Consider the following 25,653-nt stretch of genomic DNA (forward strand, 5'->3'; position numbering starts at 1 on the left):
TTTTCTTTTTCTTGGAAACCCGTAGCAAGACCATGATCATGAGTTAAGCTTGTGTTTTTGTTGCTTGTTTTGGTTTTGGTTTGGTTTAGGGTTTTTTTGGTAATAGCTAAATAGAAACTGCTACTTTGGGTTCCTTAGTTCTAAAAGACAGTAGTTTCCCATCTTGTTCCACATATTATTGCTGCATCAATATGAAAACCTATAGATATATAGTTAGGGCTTAAATAAAGGCAGCTAGTTATTGGGAGAACTATGGCCTGTTACCCTATGAAATCTTAGAGAAAATAACTTTGAATATCATTTCTCTGCAACCTTTACATACACACTCACCCAACCTTCATCTTCAGAGATCAAGTTTTGAAGATTCTTAAGAAAAAGGAGCAAGAATACAGAAGAATATAAGAGAATTCTCACTCATGCATTATGTGTTATCTTCATATAAGAGTGAGAGCAGTTAGGTGGCACAAGGGATGGAATTCCAGGTATGGAGCCAGGAAGGTTCAACTTACTAAATTCAAATCTGGCCTCAGACACTTCCTCACTGTGTGACCCTGGTCAAGTCACTTAATCTTATTTGCATGGGTTTTCCTCATGTATAAAGTGAACTGGAGAAGAAAATGGCACCCCACCCCAGGATCTTTGCCAAGAAAACCACAAAATGAGTCACTAGGAGGTAGCTACAAATGCACAATGTAAACAAGAATGAAATGACATTAGTTAAGATATATTATAGTAGTAGTAGTAGATTTATTTCACTGAATAATGCATTTCTTTTCAACCAGTCCTCTTGTAACTGGGTACAATGGAAAGAGTAGAAAGAAGGAAGGAAAGCAGTATTTATTAATCATCTATTGTGTGTCTAGCACTGTGCTGGGAAGGAGATTTGGACTTGGTTAAAATCCTTGCTCTGACAATTTCTAGTTAGTTGTTTAGCCAAGCTGCATATTAGCTCTGAACTTCAGTTTCCTTATTGGAAGAATGGGGAAAAAGACACGTATGAAACCTATTCCACAGGTTATTTATTGTGAGGCTCCAAAGAGATTATGTACCTTGAGTGTGTTAAATCTTTAGATGTTTATATAAATGTCAATCATCATAGCCAAAGTCTCCATGTATGAAATATCTTAGCTCAAGTGGAATTTACTATTTAAGATATTTTCTGATCCCCTGTACCCCACCACAAGTTGTGAGTACTCCTCCTGCTACTACAAGAAAATATTTTGAATTTCCTTTCTCTCTGTTTCAGATTTGCTTATCTGTGTTCATAATGTTACCTTCTCCAGATCAGTCACTCTATGCAAAATGCAAGTTCCCTGAAAACAGGGACATTGATTTTTCATCTTCGTGTTTCCACTCTTTTCTATACTGCTGACACATAATATGTGCTTCATCCGTAGATGCCTGTTTCATTGAATTAACACTAACTTAATACACTACAGGTACATAATTTCTGAAAAACTCTGAAAAGATAGAACTACTCTATGGTACCTTGTTCTTCTTGTTGGTTAATAGAAAGGATCTTAGAAGGTGGTATAGTGGAGAGAGGGCTGGAATGGGAGATGGGAAGGTCTGAACTTGAATCTTGCTTAAATTTTAACTATTTAGTCACAATTTCATTCAGCCTCAATTTGCACTTTTGTAAAATTATGATAATAATAGCATCAACCTCTCAGAATGGTTGTGTGTAAGAAATGAGGTAATATATGTAAAAAACTCTAAATGTCTCAAATGTTGTTACTGCTCAGTCATTTTTCAGTTGTGTCCAACTCTTCATGACCCTATTTCAGGTTTTCTTGGAAAAGATATAGAATAGTTCCCATTTCCTACTTCAGCTCCTTTTACAGATGAGGCAAGTAAGGTAAACAGGATTAAATGACTTATCTAGGACCACACAGCTAATGAGTGTCTGAGGTCAGATTTGAACTCATGAAGATGAGTTTTTCTGTCTCTGGGCCCATCACCCTAGATACACTGCCAAATTGATATATAAATATTAGTTATTATTATAATCTATTCCAAACCCTTGCTTTAGAGATGAGGAAATTACATGTTAAGTAACTTGCCTGCGTGAGAAAATTGAGATTAGTGTACCAAGTGGTTAATTGAGGTAATTGAGTGAACCATACTGACTGTATCTTGTGACTCAATTCTAGAACCACCTTAGTTCCTTTTCTATGCAATTACTTGTCTAGGCCAGCTACTGTCTTGTGACCAAAGTTAATTCAGTTGTGGGAATTGGGGGAAAATGTTATTGCATTGCTTGAATGAAGCCCTGCATGACTAGAAAACTGGACCACCCAGACCCCAAGGACCTAGGTTCTGCTGACTAGAAACCCAGTGACACCCAAAGACTGACAGGAAGAATTTTCTCATCATTGTACATCTCAAGTATCCTATATGTCTTCTCTGAAAATTGATGCCATAATGATCCATCCAGTATTGTTTCCATGTTCCTGTGCTTGATTACAAATACTTGGGGAGGAGCAGAACACTGTTTTTCTCATTTCAGAAAATTGCACCTGTTCTCTCCCCCCCCCCTCCACCCAACTAGGAAAGTCCCTATTCTCTTATCCAATTAGAAATGAGTAGCTAATGCTGTGTTGTTCCTTTTACTTAACTGGATTTATTTGATTATTTTTAATATATAAAAGTATGTCACCTCCTATATTCAGGGTCCAACCCCAAACTAGTCCTGGTATGTTAGACAATTGGCTTGCATTGCTTAATAAATCGATATACTCTGAAGATCAAACTTTGTTTCCTCATTCATTCCATTTTTTGTTCATTCTATCAAGTGTTCATTTTACTTGAAATCAACAGGTAGTGAGACTGAGGCTTCCACATCCAATTCTCTCATTCTAAATCACTGTGACATGATTAAAGGTAGACTACTGGAGTTCTATTGTGCCTACTTGTTTCTTACTCCTTAAACGGGCTTTTACAATATTTGTCTACCTACATGCTGAAGAAGGAGCAACCAAATTATTATGATCACACACATACACACACGCTGCTTTGCATTTATGGCACATATCATTTGTCCCTGGAGTGTTCCAATGACTTTAGTTTTCTCCTTTAAATCTAATCAATCATCACTGCATCATTGTGAACCAAACAAAGGGCAAAGCCTAGTTATTATGTTTTTACAGAGACAAAGGAAAATTATGTCCTTTGGCTGGTGTCAGCCAGACAGCTAATGACAAAGCAATGAAGAGGGACTTGGTATGATGATTTGTTGTTATCAACAGGCACTAATCAAGCATCCACAGCCACTGTATTGGCTGCAATTTCAAGGAAGTTAAATAGATAGCTCCCTGCCCTGTAGGAGCTTATTATCTAAAAAACAATTTTTAAAAAATCTGTCATGCTCTTCAATGAAAATATGTATCATGAACAGACACATAATGGATGCTCTCTGCTTCATCTTGTATATCTTATTATTGCAAACAACAAATCTGATCATTTTACCTGGTGTCACAACCTGGTGTCACCACTGAGCTGCCTGCCATTTGGGGAAAACCACTGGAATCAGTTTCTCTCTGGTTTGTTGGGTTTATCTTTACACAGCATTGGGAATAGGAACTGGACCTGAGATTTCATTAGAATGGCAAATTTTCAGGTAATGAAACTCTTTGCCACAATTTAAAGCCTTAGTCGCCTAGTACAATGAAAGGTTAAGAGTTTTATCCAGCTCAGGTCACTTAGCAAGTATAGGCATTACACAGAGGAACTTAGACCTCCATCTTCCTTGTTTAAACACATTGCTTATAATCATAAATGATTTCCTTTTCTTGCCAATGCACACTGACAGTTTATTTATTTTTTTTCTCTTTTCAAAAGTGTTTGGCATATCACAAAGCAAGTTAATTGCATGCTGAAAATCTGGGTGGCTTTTATAAAAAACTATAGCCATCTGTCCCTCTTTTCCATTATTCGCCTAATATGTCCACTTTCCCTAGACAGAGAATTAATTTATACCTCTGTAGCACTCAGCTGAGTGAATGTGCACACACACACACACACACACACACACACACACACACACACATACACACACACATCCCTCCACCCAATTCTTCCAGAGAGAAGCCTGAGATTGTATGATTACAATGGAACAATCTCTTATAACTGCAAAAGGCTAAATAGGGTATGATAACTTTCCAAGTTTAAATATGCTTTCTGCTATAAAAGTCTGAATTGCACCACAATGTGTATGCCTACTGACTTGGAATGACACTAGATGTCTGAGGGAAACCAAATAGGAATAATACAAGAGTGTCCAAATTTTAAATATTATTTTATGCTAATAGAGCAAGCAAGGAGAGATTAAATAAAAATGTGCCCTAGTATTGGTCATTTTCATCCTCCTCCATACAATAATGATCTCTGACTTTGATGGATCCCTAATTTCATCTGTGCAGGCTCTCCAGAAGCCAATTAAAATCACACCTCTTCTGCTAATTCACATCCTATGTGATTTTTATCCATGTTCTCCCACAAATCTCGCATAAAGGATTTGCCCAACCTGCCGAAGGCCAATCTCTGGCTAATTTAGTATGTCAGGGATAGTAATGTAGAGCACTTGGGCGGTCTCTCATTCTCGATGGACAATTAATCTGTGTCTTTCTCTGGTCACAAATATGTTTGGTGAGGTTTTTTTTCTACTTTTGCTTGCACAGAAGTCATTATTGGTAGCATTCTTATGTCCACCATGTATTTTTCTTATTTCTGCTGTCTTTTGGATCACTTTATAATTTTGATTCTTTGATAGTGTGGTATTCCAAGCTATGTAATTATATGTTTAACATATATTATCAATAATGAGCAAATATATGGAATGTATACTATAGAAACAGTATAATATGTATCATTATATAAATATTTCATAATAGATTGCTATATGATGTATCATTACATAGTCTATATTATCTTATATATAATCATTAGTAGAATATCAGCAGTAAATAAGGGCATGTATAGCATTCTATGGGGCACAGAGTGAGCTGGAATCATTGAAAGCATCATTTTAGCAGTTTAATCCATTATCAATATTTGGGGCTCAATTCATTGTTAACTTAAAGCAACTGTCAAAATTGATGACAGATAAGTGGTTGAGCCAGTTGAATGGGATAGCATGGTTAATATACCTTTTTCATCCATTTTCTTCCTCACTGTGCATGGCCAGGCCAAACCCTCCTTAATTTAACTTTAGATTTCACCCAAGAGGTCATGTAGTTCCAAAGCTCACTGCTTTAGGATGTAGTAACTATCATCTAGGGATCCAAAAAGGAATATTTGGGGAAATTCTTTCCTCTTAAGATGAAAAAAGGCAGGAAACAAGTATGTATTTATCACCTACTATATGTCAAGCATTGTGCTAAATGCTTTACAAATATTATCTCATTTGATAATCCCAACCACCTTGGGAAGCAGGTCTTATAATCCCCATATTACAGTTCAGGAAACCGAGGCAGACAAAAGTTAAATGATATGTCCAGTGACAGCTAGATACTATGTGAGGTCATTTTTGAGCTGAGAGCTTCCTGATTATAAGCCCATTATTCTATCCACCTTGCTCCCTAGCTTTCCCTCAAAAGAATAAGGATGTGTTTATTTGTTGAAATACTATTATTTTCTAAACTTCTCAGCATTTCATGTCAATGGAAAAATCTTAGTGAGAGAATCTGTATTTTATCCCCCAGGACCAACTATTTTGCTTGTGCTAACAGACAAGCAGTCCTCTACTGCAAGTGAAAGAATCATGTCAATTTGCCAGATAATTTAGGAAAACGAAAACATCTTTTTGTCCCATCCATCTAGTCTCTTAAGCCCATTATCCGTTTTTAATGGAGATCAGTAAACTTGGGATACATAGGTGAGAATTCTGTGTTTTAAAAGTTTTAATGCCATCTCTAAAAACGTCATTTCCGTCTCGTTAGTTGAGAAAAGCAAGAGAGAATATTGATTTGAGATTAGTCACACTGCCTAACATACATAAAGTCTGACCAGAAACACAATGTTATTCCTCCTGAAAACAATATCAAAGTATTCTCTCCATATAAAATGGCTTCAAATGTCCACTGTTGTCTGCCTGTTAAAATTTCATGCAGGAAACAAAGTGACAAATTTGTAAAAATTATATTTCTGGGCTTCCTGGAAGGCACTAAGAGAATAATACAAGCCTTGGGCTTGAAGTGTTGTTAAAAGAAGCCTCAGACAAAGGACTATAGAGGTTGTATTGGGAATACACAACATCCCTGTTAAGACAAAGTATAATTTCCTGTCAATGTCTCCACCACTCAACCTGGAAGGCTACGTGCTCAGACAACCCAGTGAATCAGTGAACCCAGGCTTGTGATCCCCATGACAAACTTCCTTGACTTCAGTTCTGTCAAACCTTTTTCCCCCTAAATCTTAACTCATTCTCATTTCCCCTGGTTTTCAAAGACTAACATGTCCTATCATGAGTAAGCAGGTTTATCATGATGTGCTTTATATCTTAATAGATAGCAAGGCTATTACAAATCTAACCCTGTCTTTATTTCATTCACAAGGGAAGTGGGTTGGTCTAAGAATATGGCAATGGTCTGAATATGCTTTACAAAGGTTGAGGGAACTGGAGAACCCACACAGGTACATTCCTACACTTGTGCCACAATATCCTGCCAAGTTTGTCCTTATAGGGAAATGGGATCATAGGATTAGAATGAGAACGGATTTTCTTTCTTTTTTTTTTAAACCCTTCCCTTCTGTCTTAAAATCGACAGAAGGGAAGGGTTTAAAAAATACTTTGTATTGATTCTAAGACAGAATAGTAGTAAGGACATGAGAAGAGATTTTCAAGCTCTTCCAGTTCAATGTCTAGTCCTAAGAAAGAAAGGAACAGAAATAAAAAAATCTTGATTTGGAGACAGCCAACCTGGGATCAAATTCTACCACTGTCTCTTATTTAGTATTTGTGCCTCTTCCACCTTTTCTAAAGTCTCTCATTTCACAATTGAGGAAACTAAGGCCCCGGAAAGACAAAACATGTGCTCAAGATCACACATGGAGTGAATAACAGAGCTGATATTCATGACCTAGGTCTTCTGTCTCCAGACCATGAGAGTGTATTTTTTTGTTATCTCATGTCAAAGTGTGCTTAGACAGCATGGAAAGGCGCTTCCTGGGAACCATGAATAGATGCAGGAATTCTGAAACACAGTATCTGATATAAAATAGAAAGTATAATAAATTTTGCCTGGGCACTGCCCAACACCACCATGTTCAATCTTCTGTCTGAAATGAGGTAATTCTATGTAACAGTAGCACAATACTGCCAGCAAGACACTAATTAGAGATAAAAAGATAAAAAAACAGTGTAGTCTGATAAAATGTAAAGAACACAGCACTGAGAATCAATATACATAAGTTTTAGTTTAGATTTTCTACTAACTAACTGAGTGACCTTGGGGAAGTTATTTAATTTCTTTGTCACACAGGATCCTTATCTGAAAATACATGAGTTGACAACCTCAGAGTAAGAGCAGTTGCTAAAGTATACTGACAAATAATAGAAATCAAAATTCCATTCTAAATTAATTAAGGTGCAATTAGAAATGAAGCAAGTAGGATAATAGGCTACCCTTAATTTCTTTGAACAGCTCTAAAAAAAAAATCCATGATTCTTAGTGTTCCTCTAACTTGTATGCCTAAATAGATTTGAAATTCAGACTAAAACAATGACTGTGAGTCATCCTTCTACAACCCATTATCTGCTGAGTATTCAGTTAATCACTGGCAAAGTAGATACCTCAGTTGCCAAAGACTCCATTCAAAAGAAAAATCCTTAATTCAAATCAGCAAGAAGAAAGTTCTTAATCAAGCTATAAAATTCCATTTCTTTGAGGGGTTTTCTTCCTGATTGGCTGGTTTCTCCTTGAAGCTCCATTTTCAGGAGGAAGTTCTGACCACCTAATTGTTCATTCCTCTCGAGGCTGCAGTCTTCTTGGCAGGACCTTCTCTATCATATCATAGAAACCTCTTCACCCTAGAAGGTCATTCCACTTCTGTACTACTCACTTGAGAGTTTCCTTTAACCATTTTTTCCTACCATGTTGCAGAAACAGGTTTCTTCACCATCTTACCTTTTCTGCATTCTTTCTATAATGTGTAAGCTCTTTAAGGGTTTGGCATTATTGCAGTTGTTCTTCAGTCATGTCTGACTCTTTGTGCCTCCATTTTGGGTTTTCTTGGCAAAGATACTGGAGTGGTTTCCCATATCCTTCTCTAGTACATATTACAGATGAAGAAACTGAGGCAAACAAGGTTAAGTGTCTGAAGTTGACTCCAGGTCTGAAGCTCAATCCACTGCACCACCCAGCTGCCCCTCTATAAGAGTAGGAGTTGTCTTAAATTCTGTTATTTCTCTATCCTCAGTACCTAGCACAATACCTGGCACAAAGTAAACATTTAATAACTATCTCCTGGGATACCTCTATACAGTGATTGTTATGTACATTGGAACAGCATGACTTCATTTAAGAGCCATTTCTGGTTATTGCTGTATTCACTGTAGCCTCAAGTATAGATCGTTAGATCTGCAGTCAAGAAGTTCTAAGTTCAAATTCTGTCTCAGACATTAGTTATGTGCCCCTGGACCAGAAATTTAATAATTAATATGAATGTATTTCCTGTAAAATTGGGACAATAAGACCCATAGTAATTACCTGATAGTTTTTTAGGATTATATGATATAAAATAATTTGTGCTTTGCAATACAAAATGATATTCAATTATTATTTACCATTTCGATAGATATCAATAGATAGATATCCAGGTATGGGAGTCCTGGTTGGGAGTCCCTTTGATTGCTTCCTTTTAAATAATCATTAATCGCTTTGTGTATATAAAATTTTCACAGAGATCATACCTGATTCTGATATTGGTAACTCTAAGAAAAATAATGAATTCATGAACTTAGCAGATTGTTTATTAATACAATATAAAAATTTGGAGCAAGTACATGGATCTGGCCAGTACTGTTTATTCTAACTGTGGCTTCCAAATCAATCTAAATTTTGATATTCTACATGCATGTACCAGGGTCCCTGCCATGGGCACAAGTTGTCACTGGTGCCAGGCTCATTTTTCATGGTATCAGAAGTGTTAAGTCAGGAGTATGATGGGTTGTTTAGGTGAACAGTATGAAATGAGACAAGAATGGATTAGTTAGAAGTGATACAGCCAGACTTAAGAAAAGAGGGTTTGAACAAACACAGTCAAGGATAGAGTGGCATGTGGTTTCCCTTGCCTTCATCATCCCGCAGGACAATATACTGGGTGGTGGTACTGGATAGAACTTCTGATTGAAGGTCCAGTTCCATGAGGGGCCCTAGTTTACACAGGATTTTCAGGTAAAGGCTCTGCTATAGCATCATGACCTTTGTGGGGTGATGGGTTCAGAGAACATGGACCAGCATCAAAATGGGGCTTTCTAAAAATTAACCAGAAAAGCCTTCTTAAGATGAGAAAAGTAGTCTTGTAATACCATCATATAAATGAACTTGCTCGAGAGTTTTTGCAGCTATTTCCACCAAGAAATGAGTTATGATTTTGTAAGATTAAAATTGTGAGACTGGCTGTAAATTTTATTATTTTATTAATCAGAACGGAAAGATGAGCTTCCATTTTGCTAACTAAGGCCTAAAGCTCCTTACCCCAGCTAGCACCTCTTGCATCTGCTCTATATCTGTCCTGGAAGCCAAAAGCCTATCTCCTTCCATATGTAGTCTTTTAAGTTCAACTAGCTTCTTCTCCCTTTGTAGCAGCATTGTGTACTGATGTTCAGACTGCCTTCTGAGCACTGGGGATGTTTAGGATGATGCCAGACACCTAGTCTATGTTGAGGATAGCCATATAGGCTATATTCATGGAATTCCAAAACTTGGTGGATGCTGGGAAGGTGGATGGAGCTATTTTTCCTCACTCAGTTTAAACTTTAAGCATACCAGATATGCATGAAAAGAAGTAGGACTAGGAATCCTCCTCTAACTCTTCTAGTTATTTAAAGATAAGTTTTATCAGTCCAGAAGAAGACTTTTTCTTTTTTTTAAGCAACAGGATAAACCTAGGAAAAACCTTGATATAGTCAACACTTATTTGTAACATCTCTCTATCTTCTTGTCCAGTGGACTCAGCCACCAACACATATAACCACCAATAAATGTTAAAGGCTTGCAATCTACTCTTTGGCTGCCCAGGGCTTCATCTCACAATAATACTTGCCCTCAAAGCAGCTAATATTCTACTGATAACGTAGCAGAGATATAATGTGTATAAGTAAATAGTAGTATGACTACTCACATGGCTAGAAGGAGAAGGGAAGAAAGTAAGCCCTAAGTTAATACTGAAATTAAACATGTGTTCTTTTAGATAAAAAGAGTACATTTCAAGTATGGGGGACAGTGTGTACAAATGAACAAGAGAGGAAAAGGAATAACAAGTGTGGGCAGTACTTAATAGTTTCCTTGTCTCTAAGGGATCTGTCTCTGATGGTAGAATTTCAGGTATCAATGATAGGTCAACAATGAAGATATTTATTATGAAGAAAGTCTCTGGCTTCCATCAAGTACTAACTACATAGGTATTAATCTATTTTATGTGCCCAGAACAACTTTTCCCCCCTCTGAACACATATAGATAGATTTGTACATATACAAATCTATCTATCCACCCACACATTCTTGCTGCCTTTATTTTTGCACCATCTATTCATGTCTTATAATTAGGATTCTAATGGGTTCATTGGGAGGAAGTCAGAAAATGAGATCTATAGAAAGAAATCAGAAAATAAACACCTACTGTGTGCCCCCAAATTAGGTGTTGCATTGGATAGACCAACCAGGACTGGAATCAGAAAGATTTACTGGCTACTTGATCTTTAGCAAGTTACTTTATCTCTATTTGCCTTAATTCCTAGTCTGTAACAGGGACACAATCGAGAAGGAAATGGCAAACCATTCCATATCTTTGTCAAGAAAATTCCATAGACATTGTCTATGGGATTATGTAGAGATGGACACAATCAAATGATTAAACAACAATAAATATGCCAGGCACTATGCTAAGTGCATTACAAATATCTCATTGGCTCTTTACAACAGCTCTAGAAGGTAATTGCTATTATTATCCCCTTGAAAACTGAGGTAAACAGAGTTAACTGACTTGCCAAGAGTCACATAGATTTGTGTGTATGTGTATATGTATATACCCAACTATATTCACACTTTATAATAATAATGAACAAGAAGAAAGGACATTTAGATTATTGACCTCAGAATAAAGACTTGGTTTCAAGACCTACCTCTTCACTGTGGGCAAATCACTTATCACAGTGACCAAGTCAAATCTCAAACAATAATTTATAGAACAATTGCCTATCTGTGAGAGGGGAAGAAATTTCTGCACTGGGAGTGTCCCTCATCAATTAGCTCAGAGGTATAGACTCACTTTCACAAAACCTAATACTATACCCCCCAAAAAAAATTTCTTTAAAGATAAAATCTTTTTTTTAATCTTCTCATTCAATGATTTGTTTTTAAGTTGGGAATTCTTGTGATTCTTGAATTTTTATTTTTTTTAATGCTTACATATACTCCCTTCACTAACACTTGTTCCAGGCCCAGGCAATTAGTCATTCTTCTCATAACGTATAATGACAAAGATGTCCCAGGATATTTTTTCTAGGGGTTATATTTATAAATAAAACATGTTAGGGAACTCAGTACCTGTCACCCCACTGAAATACAACCCCAGTTAGGAAAATGATAAACCTTCCCATTCCTGGATGTAGAAAGGGGGTGGGGGGACAGGGATCTCGTTAAATAAAAAATGTCCACAGCCTCCTTGTAAATGTCCTGATCAATCATTTTCTACTATCACTGGGGTATTGAAAAATTCATGGTCTTAGCAGACAGTGTGTGACTTGATCTCTTAAAATGTTGCTTTGTTTATTGGTAAACTAACATAGCCTCCATTAAATATAGATGTGTCAATCCAGCCTTTACCACTTTTATCACATGTATTTTGTTCAGGGAGGCTGCTTCCCATTAAAGGCTACCAATAGAAGATGGCATGCCTTCTTCTCTTGTTAAAATCATGGTCTTGTATGTTTATCTAAATTAAACTGATTTGATCTCACTGAGGTAGGTGGCAAGAGATGGCTGCAAATCACATTTAAGACAAGTTGAAATGGCTGTTTCTAATAGTCATGTTACGACAGATGACTTTTTATAGTACATATAACTCTTGAAATTCTGTATCTTTGTCCCAAATTCACTATGTCTAACCGAATGACCTACATTCTGTTGAATGTTTATTTGGAGTTGTGAAACTCTATGGCTTTTTTTCTTTGATTATTTTTTAGTCTGGTAAAATATATACTGCCTTGTTTATAGGTTGTTATGGAAATGACCTTGAATTTGTATTAGTATAGTGGTTGCTTGACCGAAGAGAACCAGCAGAGTATACCTGAAAAGAACATTAGCTTTGAGATTAAAAGGTCTGCATTTGTTTGTGTCCCAACTGGGTGATCCAACAGGTCACCTAATCTCTTTCTGAGCCTCAGTTTCTCTATCAATAAAATGAAAACAGTAATGCAACGAAAATAAAATCCCATTTTATTTCCTCATGAATGTTTCTCTAGTATAAGCAATATGTGTCTATTTCACAAAATGACAAACATGGAAATATAATATGCACCTGTATAGTCTATATCATATTACCTGCTCTCTTGGGGAAGGGGAGGTTGGAAGGAAGGAGAAAACAGGGTTTGCAAAAGGTCAGAAAATGATTATTAAAAATTGTGTCAACATGTTCTAGAAAAAAATTAAAATAAATAAGTAAAAATACAAACCCATAGGAGTGTTAAGGAGATTAAATAAGATCATGAAGGGAAGGAGTATGATTTAGTAGAAAGAGTGCTCCTGAGTCAGAGGACCCAGATTCAAATCCCTTCTTTCATGCTAACTACCTGTGTGGTCTTGAGCAAGTCACTTAACTTGCCATGTCCTGTTTCCTTATCTATAAAATGATGGAGTTGAAATATATGGCCCTGAAATCTCTTTCAACTCTAGAACTGTGACCAAATGCAAAAGTATTCTGTAATTATGTCACTATTAATTGAAAGCTTTTTGGTACATTTGTTCGTCATGTGGGTGCATGTGGAAATCGCTCCTCTAATGTAGATGAGAGATTTTTCTATAATTTAATCTTAGATAGTTGCCTAGGTCACAAAGAGTTTCAATGATTCATTCATAATCAGCCAGTATATGTCAATGGCAAGATTTGAACACAGGTTATCCTGACTCCAAGTACCATGACACCTTCTACATAATACATTATTTTTCCAGACTTAGAGGGGTAGCAACATTCTTTATAACAGCAAGAGGTACTTCAGAAGCTGAAATCCCAGTAAATAACTGAACTAAATTGGCTAGAGAATCATAAAGAAGATGCAAAAATTCAGTATAAATCCATTAATTAGTCAATTGTTTCACTTGTGTCTAACTCTTCATGGCCCTATTTGGGATTTTCTTGGCAAAGATACTAGAGTAGTTTGCGATTTCTTTCTCTAGCTTATTTAATAGATGAGGAAAGTGAGGCAAGCTGTGTTAAATGATTTGCCCTGAGACCTTCCAGATAGTTTTGAACTCATGAAGATGAGTCTTCCTGACTCCAAGCCTGACACTCTATCCATTGTCCCAATTAGCTGTCCCATAAAGACATTAAAGCATATATTAAGCACCTACTATATAATCATCTTGATTAGTTATATTAGCTCTGTAAGAAAATAAAAACATATTCAGAAACATTGTGATAATGGGAGGTTTGGCCAGGTTGTCTTAGATGTCCTCTTGCTTTCCCCAAAACAGAATGACTACTACAGAGATAAGAAGCAGTGGAACCAGTTTTCCATTTTGGCAAGGAAAGTAGGAAATCAAAGCAAGGACACAAGGGAAGGTCAATTGGAATAAAAATAGTTCAGGTGTGAGAGCAGCTACTTTATACAAATAAATGGCAAAATCAGGCTCCTCCTCCAAATTATATTTTTGTTCCTACATCTTATCAAGTCACTTTTAAAATATTCATTTTAAGTTTAAGTAGTCTTAATCACATTGGCATCCTTTTGGTCAGTTGTGTTCTCCCTGTCCTCATGAGATATACTCAAATTTATTTCATTGAAATGGGGAGAGAGAAAGGTAGTGGGAGGAAAGGTAGAGAGGGATAGAGGGGAAAATGGGAAGAGGGAGAGAAGGAGATACAGAAATTTTCCCTGGAAGGCTTTCCTTCTGTTTCTTTATCTATTAAATACCACCTACCCATCTTCTCCATACAAACACCATTTCCTTCAAGCTACTCCCTAAGCGGTAATTACTTTCTACTTCATCTCTCTTAAAGCCAATTTTTTCATAATTTCCTAATGTATTCATATTGAATTCATGAAGGAATGGAGAACTCTGATCCTGGAGTCAGGAAGACCCAAGTTCAAATCTGTCTTCACACACTTACTAGGTATATTACCCTGGGCAAGTCACTTAACCCTGTTTGCCTCAGTTTCCTCATCTGTAAAATTATTTAGAGAAGCAAATTGTAAACTCCACTATCTTTGCCAAGAAAACCCCAAGTGGAGTACCAAAAGTCTGATACAACTGAAAAAATTGAATAAAAATACATAATACCCACCTTTGTTTGTATGTGTCCCTCACTTCCACTATATGATAGGCTCGTTGAAGGTAGGAATCATGCTTTAATCTAAACTTTGTGTCTCCCCCAAAACTCTCTGGGTAGGAGTCAATTGATACAGATGCTACTATAACTAGTCCTTTAATCACTGTGCTATAGATTCTGATGACTTAGTTCAGCTAAGCTAAATTCCCTTGGACTTCGAAAACCGTTACATAGCCTTCTGCTAGTTTCTGCTACTTTATGATCAAGTTTAAAGATGACCATTAACTAAGTCCTTCTGGCCTCTACTGAATTCAGCCATAATTCTGGGTTTTTCTTCATATCTGTTTAAGCTACTGTTGTCCTGAAGCATCAGGGGTGTTTACCTTTTCAGGAATAAAACTTAAATCTCTCTTCTAGGAGCATAGATAACCAGAGTTGGGCCCCTGAGCCAGGTCTTTATCTAAATAAATTATTGTAAATAAAAATACTTAGATCTTACACAAAAGCCTTTCATCTTCAAAGGGCTTTAAAAAAGTCAGTCAATAAATCAAAATGAATGAACTCATAGGACATTAAGAAGACAGCCCAATTCCTGGAAATTCCCTCATTGGTGACTTATCTTCTCTATTGCACCAGACCAGACAAATACACTCAAGCACTGGAGACAATTTACCTGACAGGTTAGAGCAGTTTACCACAGGTTCTGAAGAGCATTATTTTAACCAGATTTTTAAGAAATCTAATAAACAAAACATAAATGAACCATTGTTCTGACCTATCTCTTTTGAATCCCCACCAACTATTTTTGGATTTTCTCTAGAAAAAAAGTATGACTTCCTCGTGACTTCATTTATGGATGATATCACTATACTTTTATCTCAGGATCATAGCAGGAAAAAAGAAAGGCTGAAAAAAAAATTATGATTCATCATTAAAACCTGGTCATAAGCTCCTGCAGTCACCAAACCCTGAAGGCAATGTTTTGTAAACACCACTGTAGCCAGTCTAAGAATCTAAGATTGTTCCCCCCACCCACCCAAGAGAAGAAAGACTTTAATTATTAGAAGTCTCCACTATACCAGAGATGAGAGGTTCAGAATGCCAGAAAATCTACTGGACACAGAGTGGTGGAATAGAAGAATGTACTGGCTCTGAAGTCAAAGGAACTGGGTTTGAATCTCATTTTTTTATGTTTGATGATATTCAGTAGTTTCAGTCGTGTCCCACTCTTCATGACTCCATTTGCAGTTTTCTTGGCAAAGACACTGACCTGGCATCCTTTGACATTTCCTTCTCCAGCTCACTTTACAGATGAGGGACTGAGCCAAACAAGGTTATCTCACATGCCCAGGATCACATAATTAGTAAATATCAGAGACCAGATTTGAACTCATGAAGACGAACCTTCCTGACTCCAGGGCTGGCACTCTATCTACCGTACCACATGGCTGCCACAAAAATTGGGTTTTTCTTGTCAATGACACTGGAGTGGTCTGCCATTTCCTTTTCCAGTTCATTTTACAGATGAGGAAATCAGGGTAAACAGTGATAAGTAACTTGCCTAGGGGCACGTAGTAATATTTACAGTCTATGCAACTATGAACTAATTACTTAAGGTCCCTCATCTTCCTAAAGGTGGATTAGATCATCTCTCTAAGATCTTACATATTTTTTCCTCCCCACATAGTAGGCATGTCTGAGTCTGTGTACATTTTGTCCCTTCAAGACTTTGATTTCTGTATTGTGCATACTCTAGACTCCACTGTATAGCCTTAAATAGACACATCAATAATGAATAGGTGGTGAGGGTATGCTTCTTTTCAAGCATCCTTACATGAGTATGAAATTATGAAAAGAGTGAGTTGGGCTAGAGGACCTCTGAAAATCCTCCCAGCTCTAAGGTTCATTCAAGCTTTAAATTTCTAATCCTAAATCATAAAACTAAAGCAAAGAAAGACAGTATTGAGGAATTTTAGAGATGGGGTAAGGGCAGACCTTAGAAATCCTGTATTATAACTCTTTTTAAAGGTGAAGAAATAGAAGCAAAAAGAATAACTAGACTAAGGTTAAATGGCTATTAAAGTATATAGTCAGTTATTCTGTTGATTAGCCAATAAGTTTTTAAATGCTTAATATATGCCAGGTGTTGTGCTAAATGATTTGGAGGGGAAGAGGACCTAAACTCATGAAGCTTAACTTCTAATCAGACTTTTTTTTTTTTAAACAGATGAGAAAATGGAGGCTCAGGGAGATTATATGGCTTGCCTAAGGTTATACAAGTAGTAAGATCTGAAACAGGATTCCTTGGCTTCAGAACCAGTGTTCTTTCCATGTATCAGTCTCTGTTTTTGTCTGTCCCTTTACCCATTTTCATTTTTATTCAATTACTTTTTTTGAATTATTTGGGCTTCAGCTATTTAATCACATATTATGTCTTCTGATTGTTATCCCTTCTTCAGGTATTGCATTTGCTCTTTGCTTAAATGAGTAGATATGATTGTACACAGATAACTGATTCTGATATAATCCTCACATCAATAATAAGTTTTTACTTATTTGTTAAGATATAGGCAATTTTATTTAAAAATCATGCTATTTGGTACTCATCATGTCCAGAATTTCCAAACTTTTTAATTCAAGCATTTGTGAAATATATTTATATATACATATATATATATATATATATATATATCATCTATAAGACTTCTATTATTTCATGTGTGTGTGTGTGTGTGTGTGTGTGTACACGTGTGTGCTGATGAGCTTGTTTTCTGGGAACCCAAACTTTACTTTGACCTTTGGGAACTTGCCTTCAGGGAAGTCTCAGACTGACCTTGTCTTAGACTGAATAATAAACCTTAAAGTATCCAGTATTTTCAGTCTAGATAGAATTAGTCACTATATCAAATTTTAAGTACCCTTTTGTTTTAGAAGTTTCTTACATTGTATCTAGGCCTCTCCCAGGTAGTCCAGCCCCTGGCTGATATCTTCATTTCACAGGTCTCCATATAAGCCAATCAATTGTCCTTTCTGTTCTTTATTCCCTAAAAGATATATGACTCCAAGTTCTTCAGCTCATTGGAAAATCCCCTTATGAGTTGCATTTTCCAGGAGACAGTATTCTCACATTCCCATAACTTGTCTCTGTGGTATTTTGTCCATGACTCTATATCAAAATTTACATTGATGTCATCAAAGGCTAAGATTTATTTGGACTAGTGAGAAGGAGGAAGGAGGGAGGGAAATATCTGGGATTTTTATTGTAAAAAATTAATTATTAATACTTTTTTAAAGAATGATCACATTGAGTTATTAGTGAAATTCCTCACTTCATTTCTATAACTGTTGACCCAAATACTTCAATTATCTTAATGATGATCATTTTTATTTATACTCATGATAGAAGGCAAGTTGACCCTCTGTCCTATGAAATAAGGATGTGTAAACTGTCCTTCCATAGTACTGCTATGCCCTTTACAACTTTTGGTTGTATTTATATTGAGAATGTCAATATTGTTTTTACTCCTTCAATAAAATAATGACTTGTTGGTCACTGAATAAGGATTTCACATTAGGGCTCGGTTAGTTAAACTGATGTTTATTCATACTTGGTCTAAAGAGTGTTATTCTTAGTACCTACTTCCCCTGCTTTTCTACCATGCCACCAGTCTCATTGTGGAAGGGGAAGGAATGAGGGATATTTTTTTCTGATTTTTTGAAGGGGATATTAATTGATATGACCAAAGTATTCATTACAAAATGGCAGTCAGTGGGTGTTGGGGAGGATAGTAGGGAGGAAGGAGGGAGGTTAAACATCTTGAAACTTGGCCTGGTCCTTGGATAGCATAATCCAACACCAGCAACACATTTGAAGATTTTCAATCTTGTTCATGTCTACCAGAGTTCCTGTTTCTTTAATATGACCTTCAGGAACCCTAAGAAACCTCCACATCACATTATTTTTCAAGTGAGACTTTTGTAGAGCTAATTTAATTGAACTAAAGAGGAGAACATTACTAATTAGTGAAGGGGAAAGTAAATGAAAACAAACTGGAGACAGAGTTTAGGTGATGAAGATTACAAAGGACAGGATTATTGGTATCAAACTCCTTGACTAAATCAGATTTCTTTCCACAGTTTTCTGCCCAACTTGTATCACTTTCAATGATATCCCTCAGCACAAAATTTTCTTTTTTGGCTAAACATTTTCCTAGAATTTTTGTTCTGTATTTTCCATTTGCCCCATTAATCTTTAACTTGTAAAATATATGTGTATCTATACATTTACATGTACATATGTATACAAATATACATGTATAAATTATGTATATGTATATATATACATATGTATATGTATATATATATATATATATATACATTTCCATGGGTGTTTTATGACTCCTGCAACCAACATCAAAGATTTAGGGCACAGATATGCGGTGATCACCAAATATGTTACTTTCTTTCTATTTGGTTTTGTAAAGAGCACTAGAAAAAAAAAGGAAAAGAAAATAAGAATGAAAAGAGTACTGGATTTGGAATTAGAAGAACTGTGTTCTAATCCTCACTCAAACATTTCTTAGTTCTGGGACCCTATATTGCTTCTAACTTACCCTTTCAGACCACAGTGGATAAGTTTATTTGACCATCTACATGACTGTCCTTAAAATATTTCAAGCTGATTATCACGTAATCTCTAAGTCATGTTTTCTAGCTACATATTCTTATTTCTTTTAACCTTAAACAAATAATTTAACCTTTCTGATCCTGTTTCCTCCTCTATATTGGGAGAATAATAATATCCTCTGGTCCTATCTCATATAACTAAGAGGATCAACTGGGACCATTTTTTATAAAGCAAATTACTTTGTTAACTATAAAACTATACAGTCTTTATTATCACCTAAACCAGTAACAGTGATCAAATGGAGAGTTCTGAGACACTAATCTATTATTAAGAGAGACCAAAAACAAAAACAAAAACCTCATCTACAAGTTTTTAAGTGACTATTTTTCATCAGATTAATTATTGTTAGATGGTGAGAAGGAACAACCAGAAAATGCAAAATCTAGTAGACTTTTATCATCACAAGGTAATACATATGAATTAAATTGATTGAGTTGACCCAAAAAGATAGAACAAGGGCACAGATGGAAAAGTAAAAAATACTGAGAATAGAATCATATATATTTAAAGGAGTAGGTGTTGTCTTAGAAATCAACAAGTTTAATCCCCTAGTCTTTTCATTAGAGGAATAGAATCAAAGAAATGAGTTGGTACTGGTTGACCTGGTCACATTTGGACAGCAAAGGAAAAGACATGGAGGGATGGGGGCGTGGAGGATTGGTAGAGACCATGACAGCCATTTTAAGTATTTGAATACCTACAAAATGGAGAAACAACTAAATTAGCTCTATTTGGTTCAAGAGGGAATAACTGGAGATAACAAGTAGCTTTGGGGCTTATATGAAAGTGTTCATGTTTGTTAATAATCAGTTACCAACAAGAACCAGGAGAGTAATTTTCAGTGGCTTCACAAAGCCATTTAAATATCATCCCAATCAACAACCCCTCCAATTTATTGTCCAAAATACTATGTGGCTCACAAATCCTTAAATGATAAATCACCCTCACCATTGTATTTGGCATGATTAGCAAAGTAGCAACAAAACATCTTTACCATAAAACCAGAATTGTACTTTCCCAAAAATATATCAGGCAGTAGTGAGTAGTCATGCAGAAATATCATAAAACTAGAAATACACACATATGACATTTATGTGGCCAAGGATTGTTCAAAAAAGTAAAACTCATACCTCTGAAAATATAAAGCCACTAATGTCAATGTGACCATTGACCTTGACCTCTAGCCTAATTTATATATATGACATTCTGCTTTTCATGGAGAAGTACAATTACCCTGAATTCTACCTCACCAAATTTTGTTTGGCTATAGACTCTATTGCGTCTAGCTTCTGGTTCCACTGAAATCCTTGAGTAGGTTATTATAGTGATCCCTCACCTATCATGGGAGTTTTCAAGAGATCCCCACAGCAGGTGAAGTAGCAGCATTCACTGCCAGAAGCCTTAGAAGATGCGAAATGTTTGGGTGGCATAGGGTTTGAAATAAATTCAAACTTTTATGAAAACTTCACAAAAACACAACACCACAAAGCAAGACTACTTGCAGAGATCAGACATCAATATGAAGTGAACAAGGATAGATACTGAACTTATGGGCACAATGTGGGAGAGCAAACAGACCAATGCTACAATCACTGAGCAAATCAGAACACAGCTCTGTGGTCAGTCACTTTTCATTCCATCAGCCAATAGTATGCTGTGTACAATGTCATGTTGGCAAACCTGTGCAAGTAGTAGTGGCATACTACATTTCCATTGTGTACAGCATGGTATTCATCTGCAAGATCCCATGATATAGCAAAAACTCCCCAATACAGAATTTTATATATATATATTTTTTTAAATCTGCAATACAGTAGAGTTGTGATAAGTGAATCACAATATAGTGAGGAACAACTGTAATTGGCTATTTCCAATCAACAATAATCTTTTTCCCTTATGAGTAGTAGAAGCCTGTCTTCTGTTCCCTCATTGAATTACTGGGCTTTCTTCCTACTGCTTCTACATTCCAAAGAAGGCAAGTAATAGGACACAGGTTATATATGTATATAACCTTTATCTCTGTGTATACGTGTGTGTATATATATATATATATATATAATCATAACATATCTTTTCTTGTTCATCATATTGTGAAATAAGACACATTTTGTTCATACTAGAGAAAAATTCATGGAAAAATAAATCACAGAATGGTATATTTCAACTGCATTCAGACTCTATTCTTTCTATCTAAGGTGATGGATATCCTTTTTTGTCATGAATCTTTTGGAGTAGTCCTGGATCCTCATCTTAATTATTACCATTTAAATTTAAAGATTTATGTGATATATTATTCTGATCAACTAAAAACTTACATAATTATCATGTAATTTTGGTGTTTGTGTAATGGGAATTAAATATTTTATTGGTCTACATATTAGTAAATGGTGATCTACAATTTTGTGAACCATTCTTGAATTGTAAGAGATTGAATTTAAAGACATAGATCAGCATTGTCAAATACCTGACCAGTGGACCAACAACCCCCACCTGGCTTTGAAATACATTAAAATGTAAAAGAGAAATATATAACAAAATAAAATTTAAAATGCAGTAGAACATAAATAATGTTGATAGGTGGTTTTCTAAGTCAATTTATGGTTATAGGTTTAGTGGCCCCCATTTGTAATTAAGTTTGACACCCCTGACCTAGAATACAATCCATCTTCTTTTGGGAAGAATATTTCAATATTTAGGCCAAATTTTCATTGTTGTGGGTAGGGAAGAGAAGAAGGAGAAGGAATACAGGAATGAGGTCATTATATTTTCATATAATGTCAGGATGCTTTTATAAAATCTTACAACTTTAGATGTATTTTTCATAATTGATTCTTACAGATAAATATTGCTTTCAGACATATGCCAGTCCAAATACAACTTCTGTCCTATGTCATGTGTGATTACTATGAACTCTAGAAGGGGTTTGCAATGAATAGCCTAAGGATTATCCATATAAATCTGGATACACAAGTTGGCCTAGTTAATAAGTAATATTTTTTTCTCTATCAAATTGCTACTAAAATGTGTTATGAAATCAATCTCCCTATGTTTATTTAATTCCACTTGTCAATCAACAGTTTAGATTTTATAAAGACAGATGAGGTAAAAAATAGAACTGGAATTCATCGGGTTTCATTTATATCTTTTCATTGTTTCACTTCAACATGTTCTGAAAGACTTTTAGTTTTCTTTAAATAACTTCACATTTCATGAGTCAGTCAAAAATATGAGCATCTGAGTATGACAAAAAATATTCTATAAATACATTAATAGGGGAAGATATGTAGGTAATATATACACACAGATATATATCCCTCATCATGTATATAATAGTAATGTATTACTATATGTGCATTTGTCCATATGTAGTATAAGGATTAAATTTTAATGGTTTGGCTAAAATATAGGAAGATTATAAATAATAGTGTCGGTTGCTGATTCAAAGTATTATTGCTCAAAGTCAAAATGACTTTAATAGGTTTTATTTGCAAAAGAGGTGGAAAGAGTGGAAGCAGAGAAATACAAAAGGATAGAGAAGATATTAGCCTATCTAGCTAAATATTGCTCTGGTTCTCCATTCAACCAGGACTTATTGACCTTCAACAGGAATTAAACTCTATCCAGAAGACTGGAAGGGAAAGCCAGTTGTCCACTCACCCAAGTTCCCTCCAAGAGGCAGGTAAAAACAGTGACTCAAGCTGAAGGTGATTCTTGAGGCCAACTTTCTTTCTTAAGTCAGGCTTCTTTTTGAAGCTGACTTCCCTCTTGAAGTCCAACTCCTTCTTGAAGCTGACTTCCTTCTCTAGCCCCAGAAATGCAGGGTTCTTGTCTCTTCCCCTTTTCACAGGGACCAATCACAGCTTCCAAACTGTCTAGCACTGTTCAGGGGACAGTGTTTGTGGGAATCAGTTCTCACCTTCTGGAGGGGTGAATACCCATCAAAAGAGTTCACAGGTTCCTGGCTGATTGAATTTCTGAGGGTGTGAATTCTCTAAGTGAACTCCACCTAGTTCAAGCTTTTGTTGATTCAACCAAAAGGTAGACAAAGTAGAGTTAATCCTGTCTTCACAATCTAGTGAGGTACTTAAGTTATTGTTAACTAAAGTGTTAGCTCCAACTAGGCAAAGAGAATAAGGGATTCCCTTTCACAAGTGTAAACTCAAAGAATTCCCTTTTACAGTAGAAAAGTATGCATATAAATAAACATATATATACATATATCTATATATATATATATATATATACAAACTTATCTATACATGCATATAAATTCTTTATTAAGGGAAATTACCTGAGGACCTTGTAGGCTTCTTTACTTTTTACTACTTTATCATGGAGTATGATCTAGAGTTGAAACATATTTTAATGTCCAACTACCTCATTTTATAGATAAGGAAATTAAGTCCCAGAGATGTTATGACTTGTCCATTTAAATAGAGGGTAGGGTCAGTATTTATGCCTAGGGCCTCTGACTCCAAATGAAATAATCATCCTATAGCATCATGTTGCCTACTATGTTCAATAGTACTATTATCTCTTCTTGAGACAGGAATATCAGAAAACAAATTTCCTTTGTGTTTAAGATTTGAATGGATTCCTTCAACTACACTCCTAGCAAAATAACTCTGGTAGAAGAAAGTATGTGTTCAGTACTGATTCCAGCTGATAAGTGTGTTTATCTCTGAACTACCTAATTTCAGAGTGAAAGAGAGGGGAGGAAGAAAGAAAGGAGAGAAAAAGAAAGAAAGAAAAAAGAGATACAGAGAGACAGAAAGAGGCAGAGACAGAGAAAGAGAGACAGGGAAAAAGAGAGAGAGACAGAAAGAGAGAGAGACAGAGACACAGAGACAGAGAAAGAGACAGAGAAAGAGAGACAGAGAGAATCTTTTACTTTGTACACAATCTCTAAATTATCTGGATCTGAGACTATTTTTCCCCAATAATCCCAAGATTAACTCAAAATGTAAACAAATATTGTCATAAAGTCAGTAATAGTAGCATGTTTAAAGTATTATTCCTTTCATTCATGCAATACATAGCATTTTACATCCAATATCTCATTTCATTCTGATAGCATCCCTTTGACATAAATACTAGAGGTATCAATATTATTATCATTCATCAGACAAGAAAACTGAAACTCCAAACTTAAGACATTTGTCCATGGTTATATAGCTGATAATATTTAGAGGATTAGATTGAACCCAGATTCTGGGTCCAAGACATTTTTGCCATTCTTTCCCTTGGGTCTCTCAGATGCTGAAGGTCCTCCCAAAAGTAAATATATTCTCCTAATAGATTATCATCTGTATCTCTGGATTTAAGAAATGGACAATGTTCTAGTTTTTGTTGTGGCTGTTGTTATTTTATTTCTCTGTGCCTTTTAAAGTTACCTGACAGAGTCTAATATTTTGTAATTGTAAAGTACTAGTTGTGCTTCTAACTTTTTTTTTTTAACTCTTAACTTCTGTGCATTGACTCATAGGTGGAAGAGTAGTAAGGGTAGGCAATGGGGGTCAAGTGACTCGCCCAGGGTCACACAGCTGGGAAGTGTCTGAGGCCAGATTTGAACCTAGGACCTCCCGTCTCCAGGCCTGGCTCTCAATCCACTGAGATACCCAGCTGCCCCCTGCTTCTAACTTTTTGAAAGAGTTCAGAGCTGAAACGAATAGTAGAAACACAATTTTGAAATAGACTGTCTTTCTTCTATTTGTTATGTGCACTTTTTTTAAACCCTTACCTTCCACTTTAGAATCAATATTGTGCATCAGTTCTAAAGCAGAAGAGTCATTAGGGCTAGGCAGTAGAGGTTAAGTGACTTGCCCAGGGTCACCCAGCTAGGAAGTGTTTGAGGTCACATTTGAACCCAGGACCTCTCATCTCTAGGCCTGGTTCTCAATCCACTTAGCTTTCAGTGACCTTATAAAGTAGTTGCTATTATTATTCCCATTTTACAGATGAGGAAACTGGGGCAAATAGGTTAAATGACTTGTGCAGGGTTACACAGTATCTGAGGTGAGATTTAAACTCAGGCTATCCAAGTGTAAAGCTATATGCATTGTACCATATAAATGTCACCATTTGCCCAAGTCATTGTGGCCAAATGATGGAGCATGAACTTGGCAATAAAGAATCATTGTCATTACCCTACTTGGGATGACAACTTGGAACCACTTCAGAGAGCTGTGAAAGGAATTCAGATCACATCATTCTAACATGAAATTTCTATGCCAAATGGATAAAAAAAATTATATCAA

Source organism: Gracilinanus agilis, chromosome 5, assembly GCF_016433145.1.
Source record: "Gracilinanus agilis isolate LMUSP501 chromosome 5, AgileGrace, whole genome shotgun sequence".
NCBI lineage: Eukaryota > Metazoa > Chordata > Mammalia > Didelphimorphia > Didelphidae > Gracilinanus > Gracilinanus agilis.